A 10,043-nucleotide genomic window follows, 5' to 3' on the forward strand; every position below is an offset into this window, starting at 1 on the left:
TAAAAAAAAATTGAAAAATTTACGAAAGTTGCTGTGAGGCTCAAAGTCATCAGACAAACAGAAATGTAGAGGGACTTCGTTAAATCTTAGAATCGTATGTTGATCATGTCTTTATAGAGTCTCGGAATAATATTTGGAGGCTCTACAAACGGAATGACAAATTTAATATTCCAAGGTGTCATAACAGTGCACAGCCAGAGAGTAACGTCAGATGTCACCACTGCAGGGTAGCTGTCACAAGAATTCAATAATACCAAGTAACATATTCCTCATTTAATTTTAAAGGGATGTCTTAAAAACCCTTGGGCGCCACAAAATGATTTTTTTCCAACAATAACCAAAGATGAGTGTAGAGAGAGGCTTGATTTAGAAGCCGCTTTATTGGTTACTTAATTTTAAAAATCTCTAATATAAAGAACCAGACTACCGATGCCGAGAAACTTCAGTAGATTTTCTGAGAAAATACAAATACAGACTTTTCTATTCGAAATACAATAATAAAGAGAAGACGAGGCCCTTTCTAAAGCAGCGGTGCTCAAAACCGTGTTCTAGAACATGAAGAGAAAAAAGAGATAATTTAAGAGAAAATTACAATTCTGTTTTTCTTTATATTTTACGATTCCATTTAATTGTTTTAAAACATAAATGTTTGCCAAAATAATTTATAAAGCAAATGGATAAAAAATATTTGTTTAAATAATGACTTAACATTGTTTTGTTCTTGATTTAAATAAGCAAAGAGAAATTTGACTGAAAAGAGATATTTCTTCTTGAGCACCGCCGTTCTAAAGCAAACCTCCTAAAAACTCGCTCGATTTTGCTCAAAGAGTGAAACTCACTCGATTTCGAGAGAGTGTACTTCTGGTAGTAGCAAAAAAAAAAAAAATTGAGCGATCTCATTTTTTCGATGTCACTCGAATAGGAGTGAACATGGTTTCAAACAGATCTACTCTTGCCAAAGAGCTGCCTTTGTACAGGGTGAAATAAAAAAACTGCAACAAAGTCAAACACCATAATTATTACATTTTGTTTTTAAATTATATTGAATGAAAGCAAAAAATGTCGGAAATAGCATCAAATTTTAGAATAAGTTTAGATTTGTTGGAATTGGTCACCTTTGGTGCTAACTTGGTTTCCAAAATACTCCAGACAAAATACTCCAACGGATTGGTATCCGGAGACTTTGGTGGCTATTGTGCGCTGGGAATGAAGCGAGGAACCTCATTTTGCAACCATTCTTGGGTGGCTGGAACTGAAAGCCTTGCGAGCCCAAGGCTTTAATACACCCTCCAGAATATTTTCGCGATAATATTCGGCATTTATTCTGATATCACGGTCAATTAATACGAGCGGAGGGCGAGAGAGAGCGGCCATTGCTGTTATGGCGGCCCACACCATCACCATGGCCGGCGCTTGATTTCTGGTGGCCAACCGAAGGTGTACATTTTCACTTGACCTCTTTGGCAAGTAAACACGATCATTTTGTTTGTTTACAAACTTCTGGACAACGAATGTTTTCTCATCGGAAAAAACCAAATTCGGAAGTTCACCACTTTCGGCCAAGCGAAACAACTCTTTAGCTCTTCTGAGTCTATTTTCTTTCTGTTGCGGTGTAAATTTTTTGCCCTTTTTGGAATTTTAATGGCATTGCCCCGAGCTCATTTTTCAATATTTGCCGAATGGATTATTGCGATATGTTCAGCTCACGAGCTATTTTTTCGGCCACTGCGACGCGGGTTTCGATCAAGTCGCTGCATTACTTTTCGAACCATTTCTGCAAACAAGTTGCGTGGTTGCAAAAATACACACACATATACAAACACAACTATTTACCAACAGTAGATCTACTCGATTGCTGTTGCAGACACGCACACACAAATCACAAAAAATGGTTCTACTTATTTTCACTCTGAGAGCAATCTCTTAAACTATTTTGTGTGATTCTGCTACCACTCTAATGTTTCAAACAGAAGTGACTCAAGAGAGCTTTCACACAAAACAAAAGAGTGAAGATTAGACTACGTAAAAACTCCGACTTTTTGAGTAATCCTGCTCGCGAGTAAGAGCTTTGCTCTAAAGAGTATTCCGACTCACTGGTGTATGCTTTAGAGCATGGAAATAATGACTTCAACTATAGAGTAAGTAGAAAGTTAGCTTCTTCAGAAGACGCGACTATCGACAATTTGCCATGAAAGGCTCTTCATATAAAGTATCTGATCTCAGACGTCGATAATTTCATAATGTCTTTCACGAAGTCCATTTCCAAACAGAAGACTGTCTCATGACTACTACTACAAAGAAACTGTCACCACAAATGAGGGAGAGTTAGTCTCTCGATGTTCATGTCTGTGAAACATACACAATCTAAGTTTTTTGGCTTGTCCTGTTTTAGAGATAGATTATATAAAAGATTAGATTTAAATTCACTGCCTCGACAGGCAACTACTTCAGGTATACGTTACTCATTTTACCATTGCATTTCTTGTTTGAAATGTGATGGCCAATGTGTGGCCTCTTTTCTTAAATGACTTATCGACACTAGATTCTTATTTGAAAGCAGCTATAAAAATAATAGCCTGTGTTATACTGGCCAGCCGAATAAAAGGCAAACCTAATGTAGCAAAACAGTCGATTACATATTTATTAGGTTGGCTGATAATCTAGTAAAGACCACAACCTTAACACATTAATTGTAGATAATGCAGTTCGGGTCGATAATTCAGTTCCTTATTGAATATTGTCGACAGTAATGTTTGAATGTAATTTCTTTAATAATGAAATGGGAATTTCTGTTGTGAGTTCTGGATGTAAGCTAATGAAAAGGATGGTAAAAAGTTGTAGTATAGCCTTCTTCTCTTTAGGATTATTATTTGGAAATATTACTATATTTTTAAAACATGGTATTGATAAAAATCCGATGTCTTCAGACAAGGAATATAAGGAATATGCAGACACGAGTGTCTTCGATGAGAGTAATTCTCTCCACAAACTCAATCAGCACCATTGAAAAACAATACAATCTGAGAGTAACAAAATTGGGAGAACATAAAAGTGCAACTCTCTGTCCGGTCCGGCTTTAAACCTAAAAATTCATTTCTTTTGATTTTTCAACATTTCAAAAATAAAATCTAACCCAAAAGCCAACCCCAGAACATCTGCCCTTGACATCTCACTCAAAGTCATTCCACACTCGATTCCCAAAACCATTTACAGCATATCAAAAAGCCATTTTTGTGCGGCCCCGAAACATGCATACGTAATTTCGGTTAATGAAAATGAAGTGGGTCCATTCCGCTAACGGTTGTAATATTAACCGCGAACATGACGAAACATTTTGTAATTTTTTTTTTATAATTTGCATTGCGAACGAAGCGGCGAGGCAAGTGAACGGAACACATTTTTAATGGGACATGTTTTTGGCGAAATCAAAAGCATAACCCAGAAGATGGAAACTTTGGCCAACCTGTGGCCGGTTGCAAGCATCCATTCATGCGTCCGTTCATAACATTTAACGCTACGGATGATGGCGAACGAAAGAAGGAACGGATAAATAAATGAGATATGGTACGGAAGCAGTGATTAGGGCCATATTTGTTACACACATTTTTCATTTATGGAGCTACTTGTTTGGAAGATGGGACTCATTGTTGTTGTAGTCGTTGTTTGTTTGGTCGCAAAATTTTATCACAAATAAAATGTTAACAAATTGTTCTGAACATGTTTGCACGTGTGGTTATGGGGGTATACATATGGAAAAATGAAAATGAAAATTCTACCCAATATTGGAAGGTATAGAAAAATGTATCGATATTCGCTAACAATTTTCTAGTAACAGTTTTAGATATTTTTTATCGATAACCGATAAAAATTGTTTTTGATATAAGTTTTAGGGATTATCGATAACAATTTCTGTTAAAAAATGATCAGCGATTATCGATAACAATTCCGAAAGAACATTTTCAGCGATTTTTATCGATAACATTTTTAGCGATTATCGATAAAATTTTTTTGGAAAATTTTCAGCGATTATCGATAAAATTTTCCATAGAAAATTTTCAGCGATTGTCGATAAAATTTTCCATAGAAAATTTTCAGCGATTATCGATAAAATTTTCCATAAAAAATTTTCAGCGATTATCGATAAAATTTTCCATAGAAAATTTTCAGCGATTGTCGATAAAATTTTCCATAGAAAATTTTCAGCGATTGTCGATAACATTTTCCATAGAAAATTTTTCTGCGATTGTCGATAACATTTTCCATAGAAAATTTTTCTGCGATTATCGATAAAATTTTCCATAGAAAATTTTCAGCGTTTATCGATAAAATTTTTTTCTAATTTTTTTTCAGCGATTATCGATTGAAATTTCTTTTTTTATCGATAAAAATGTTTCTATAGAAAATTTTTCATCGATAAAAATGTTTCCATAGAAAATGTTTCATCGATAAAAATGTTTCCATAGAAAATTTTTCATCGATTATCGATAAAAATGTTTCTATAGAAAATTTTTCATCGATTATCGATAAAAATGTTTCTATAGAAAATTTTTCATCGATAAAAATGTTTCCATAGAAAATTTTTCATCGATAAAAACGTTTCCATAGAAAATGTTTCATCGATAAAAATGTTTCCATAGAAAATTTTTCATCAATTATCGATAAAAATGTTTCTATAGAAAATTTTTCATCGATTATCGATAAAAATGTTTCTATAGAAAATTTTTCATCGATTACCGATAAAAATGTTTCTATAGAAAAATTTTCATCTATTATCGATAAAAATGTTTCCATGGAAAATTTTTCATCGATTATAATCGATTATCGATAAAAATGTTTCTATAGAAAATTTTTCATCGATTATCGATAAAAATGTTTCTATAGAAAATTTTTCATCGATTACCGATAAAAATGTTTCTATAGAAAAATTTTCATCTATTATCGATAAAAATGTTTCCATGGAAAATTTTTCATCGATTATCATCGATTATCGATAAAAATGTTTCTATAGAAAATTTTTCATCGATTATCGATAAAAATGTTTCTATAGAAAATTTTTCATCGATTATCGATAAAAATGTTTCTATAGAAAATTTTTCATCGATTATCGATAAAAATGTTTCTATAGAAAACTTTTCATCGATTACCGATAAAAATGTTTCTATAGAAAATTTTTCATCGATTATCGATAAAAATAGTTTCTATAGGGAATTTTTCATCGATTATCGATAAAAATGTTTCTATAGGAAATTTTTCATCGATTATCGATTATTATTCTATCAATAACTTTTTTCTCTTACAGTAATACCCACAACCTGCATTTTAATATCCCCTCTTTAAAAAAATATACAAATCATCTCTGGAACACCCCATATACCCTCAAGTCATCCTTGGAGCAAGACATAAAAGAACAAAATACCGAGTTAAATGTTCACCTCGGCTACGCAATGTGGGTTGTTTCCAATAAACACACACATATACAAACTACAATCCTTATTTCGCCGTAGGCGTTTTTGTTACCCCACCAAGCGTCGGATGCAGACAACTCCCCCCAAAAAAGGGTAATATGCTACCCAAAATCGAAAATTCAATGTTTTATTGCTTAATAACAGAGATTCGAATGCATTCGTCGCGAAGATGCACTCGTTGTCCGCCTTTTGGCCAATTGTAAATACTTGACCAGCTCCCAGAGATGCTGTGAAAGCAAACGAAAAATCTCAACATTACATTTTGGGCTACTGAAACTAATTTCCATGCCCGCACCGACGATCATCGGCCTCCTAAATAACAGTTATTAAGCGATGCACTGTTTGGCGTGGTGGTGGTGATGCAGCCACAGCAGAGGTTATAGCCTGGAAGCATGGCTGGCTGTCTGGTTGCATGGTTTTGGCTGAACGATGATCGATCGATCACTCATCACACCACAATCTGTTTTTTGGTGTATGACATGGAGGCGCTAAATAATCAATCGCTGTTGCATCCGATCAGATTTGTCCTCTTCTCCTCCAGCTTCGTGAAATGCAAGTGTTAAAGTCGTGTGGCATAAGTGAGCCCCTGCTACTTGGTCTTGCGATTGGTGGTTCATGTCCATGCCGATATTTTGTTGTTGGCGGGTGCATTCAACAAGTTGGCCACATGATGGGGGCAACCGTCACAATATCCGAAATGCCTTAACGAAATGGACCGTGATTGCGTGCCGCAGACTCTGTGATTACACGAAATGTGTTTTAAGTACGCAGGGCAAATTATTCTGTTTTGCTTTTTGGTTGGGTTGGATTGGATTGAATTGTATGGGTTGAACGTTTGGACCTGAACATGTTATGGTTATTAAATTTTGGAAGCCCGGTTAAATGTTAGTTGCGAAATGTTTTACTTATAATTGTGAGAGTGCAGAAAGTGTATTTTCAAATAACGAACGGAAGTTCTAAGGCCAATGAAATGCCTTTTAAGAAGATATTGAAATTCGCTGTTCAATATCTCCTCGGAGCAATGATTGCTCCTCTTTTAAGCAGTAATTAGAGTTCAACAACAAATTTTCAAAGTCTGTTTCTCTACTGAATGAGGTCATCGTGGCTCAGTATGGTATGCAAAATTTCTACAAAATTTTGGTACACGAAGGACTTTCATCTACAGAGTTTGAAAAGTGATGATTATTACATCTTGAATATACACGGTTAGCTGAAGAAACTGCAACCAAATACAGACTGCTGTCATTTCTAAGCCACTCGTCCGACAGCTGTTGAAATTATTCCAGTGAGAGCTCATTATATTGTTCACAAGCGTACAAAAGCATTTTTGTGAGAATCTTCCAGAAAAAAAGTTATTCGTGATGGAATTCAAGCGTGATAGTGTGATTTCTTTATATATGACTGGAAAACCACAAGTGGCTATCGTTAGGGCACTCAAGCATTTAAATGTGAATAAATATTTTGTGTCTCGTACCATCGCTCGTGCAGCACCGTGATACTGGTAGCGTAGCCCGACGTCAAGGAAGTGGACGGAAGAAAACAGAAACATCAGCAGAAATGGTTCGAAAACTAAAGAAGCGACTCGATCGAAACCCGCGTCTCAGTGGTCGAAAAATAGCTCGTGAGCTGAACATATCGTAATATTCCATTCAGTGAATATTGAAAAATGAGCTCGGGGTAAAGCCATTGAAATTCCAAAAAGTGCAAGAACTTACACCGCAACAGAAAGAAAATAGACTCAAAAGAGCTAAAGAGTTGCTTCGATTGGCCGAAAGTGGTAAACTGCCGAATTTGGATTTCTCCGATGGGAAAACATTCGTTTTCCAGCAGTTTGTTCTTTGTCCAGCAATCAAAATGATCGTGTTTACTTTCCAAAGAGGTCAGCTGAAAGTGTGCACGTTTGGTTGGCCACCAGAACTCAAGCGCCGGACATGTTGATGGTGTGGGACGCCATAACAGTCGATGGTCGCTCTCCGCCAGTGACATCACAATAAATGCCGAACATTATCGCGAAAATATTCTGGAGGGTGTATTAAAGCCTTTGGCATGCAAACATTTTGGCCGCAGACCTTGGGCATTCTCAGCACCATCGCACTCAGCACGCGCTACCCAAGAATGGTTACAAAATGAGGTTCCCCGCTTCATTTCCAGCGCACAATGACCACCAAAATCTCCGGATACCAATCCTTTGGACTATTTTGTCTGGAGAAAGCAAGGTTGGCACTAAAAACGCCAAAGTATCGATCACCTCATGCAAGCCCTTTGCCGAGAATGGGCCAAAATACCGTAGAGCAACTTGCGGGCAGCGTGTGACAGTTTCATTGGCCGTTTGATGGCCATAATTCGTGCCAAAGGTGACCAATTCGAACAAATCTAAACTTGATGATCTGAAATTTGATGCTATTTCCGACATTTCAATAAAATTAAAAAAAAATTAAAAATTATGGCGTTTGATTTTTTGCAGTTTTTTAGCTCACCCTGTATACCCTCTCTAGCCATATGACTGAGGGTATAATTACAACTCGTCTGTTTCTCAAACGATTAAAATCGTTTTTTTAAAGCTTATAAGATTCTCTTTTTAGCAAAAATAAATAATACCACTGCTTGATACCAGCTTTGCGTTGTAGAGCACGAAGATAATCGTTTCCCTGTTTTTGGATGCATTTTTTCACCTTAAACTTCCTTTCCATTGAGCTCGGATTTTCTCTATATTCACCGTTATTAAATCAATTTTCGAAGTGATCCAAACTTCTGAATGCATTATCCGTCATCTGTGGTCACCTACAAACCAGAATTGGAACATTAGAAGAAGTGTTTATATTTTTTTTTTGGAAATTTGTATTACAGTTTTATTTTTTAATGACTTATTCGGCTTAAGTTCCAAGTCCTTCCTAGGTTGTTCTTTTGACTAAATTTTTTTCTGGTCCCTGATAAATTAAATTTTTGCCAATTTTTTAAATATGACCTATGAAATCTGGTCATATTTAATATTAGAATATTTGATTGGACGATTTGATTACTGATAATATTTTACAGATTCGGTAAATTGGATTACTTCATTATATTCAATTCTAACGAATCTCTATGTCTGCCTTATTATTCCCCTCCCCACATCTTGACCTCTGAACTCATAATGCATGCAGTGGACATGAAAACAAAGAAAAAAAAACAAAAAGAAGCCAGACCGCAATAAAATCGGATGACAACACAATCTATTTACCTGGAAATTTTAATTCGACAACAATTCAAAATTCAACAACTGTGATTATTGGTGTCCCCCTTTGTGTTGTTCTCTTTGTTGTAACAATGAAAACATCATAAAATAACTATCAAATCTAAAACAACGGGGAGAGAGTAGCACGAGAGTCTGTTACTCTCAAAGAGGGATGCTTGCCACACACAAAGTCAAATGGCAGACAAAACAGTTAGACACATTCGTAACAAAATGCAATGAAATTCGCACTCGTCAATTACACAAAGTACAACAACAAGAACAACAAACATCCCGAATGAACAGACACATTAGAACCTTTTTTGTTTTGGTTAGGAAACCCTTGTTCACAGCCAAAGTTAGAGTGTGGCATATGTCAAAATCTGTAACTAAAACATTGGGATTGCCGAGAGGATACTGCCACCGAAGGACGATGGCTGCTGTTCCAAACCCGAAACCCGAAAACCATAAAAATCATAAATTACACATTTAAAAAGCCAATCTCAGTTGTGTTGACAGCAATGTGTCCCGGCATTGTTTGTTTGACTGTCTGTCCCTCTGTCTCTTTTCGAGTGCTTACATTTGCAACAACATCATCATCACCCTGCATTCTCATTGCGGAATGTGAGCAAACTCGATGATAAGGACATTTAATTCATATATGATTGTTGTCATTGTTGTTTGTTTTTCTATTTTGAGGTTATATTTTTGCGGTCTGTCGACATTTAGGGATGTGAAATGATACGCCACATTACCCACTTCTGTGCTGTTTCCCCAGATATGTCATTGTGTATGTACGTGTGTTTTGTTTGTTTTTATAATTGATGACTTAAATGTGAAAAATATCCAATTGAATTTGAATCGAATTTTGGCGAATGTGTGAATTAACTACCCCACAAATGTTGTGCAGAAACAAAATGAAAAAAAAAATTGGAACAGGTGTCTTCCCTGGACTTGGGTGATAAATCATGCAAAATATGAATGACAAATTCATGGCAACATTTTGACTTCGAGGACACTATTTCTAAGAGAAGAGCTCAGGGCAAGTCATCATAGGTGCGAAATATTATATTAGATACTAAATTCTTTGCAAAGGTTTCTAGACCTGTGCTCATTTTATAAAAAAAAAAATTCTTCTCAATTTTGTCGCCGTCTTTTTTAAAACTCCACCTTAAAATGGAGGGTATGTTCAATTTGTCATTCCATTTGCAACACCTCTAAACTTCAAAAAAGTCAAACTGCAACAAAGTCAAACGCTTATTGAATGAAAGAAAAAAATATCGGAAATAGCATCAAATTTTAGAATAAGTTAAGATTTGTTCGAATTGGTCTCCTTTGGCACGAATTATGGCCAAAGAAACCGTCAC

Source organism: Musca domestica, unplaced genomic scaffold (assembly GCF_030504385.1).
Source record: "Musca domestica strain aabys unplaced genomic scaffold, Musca_domestica.polishedcontigs.V.1.1 8, whole genome shotgun sequence".
NCBI lineage: Eukaryota > Metazoa > Arthropoda > Insecta > Diptera > Muscidae > Musca > Musca domestica.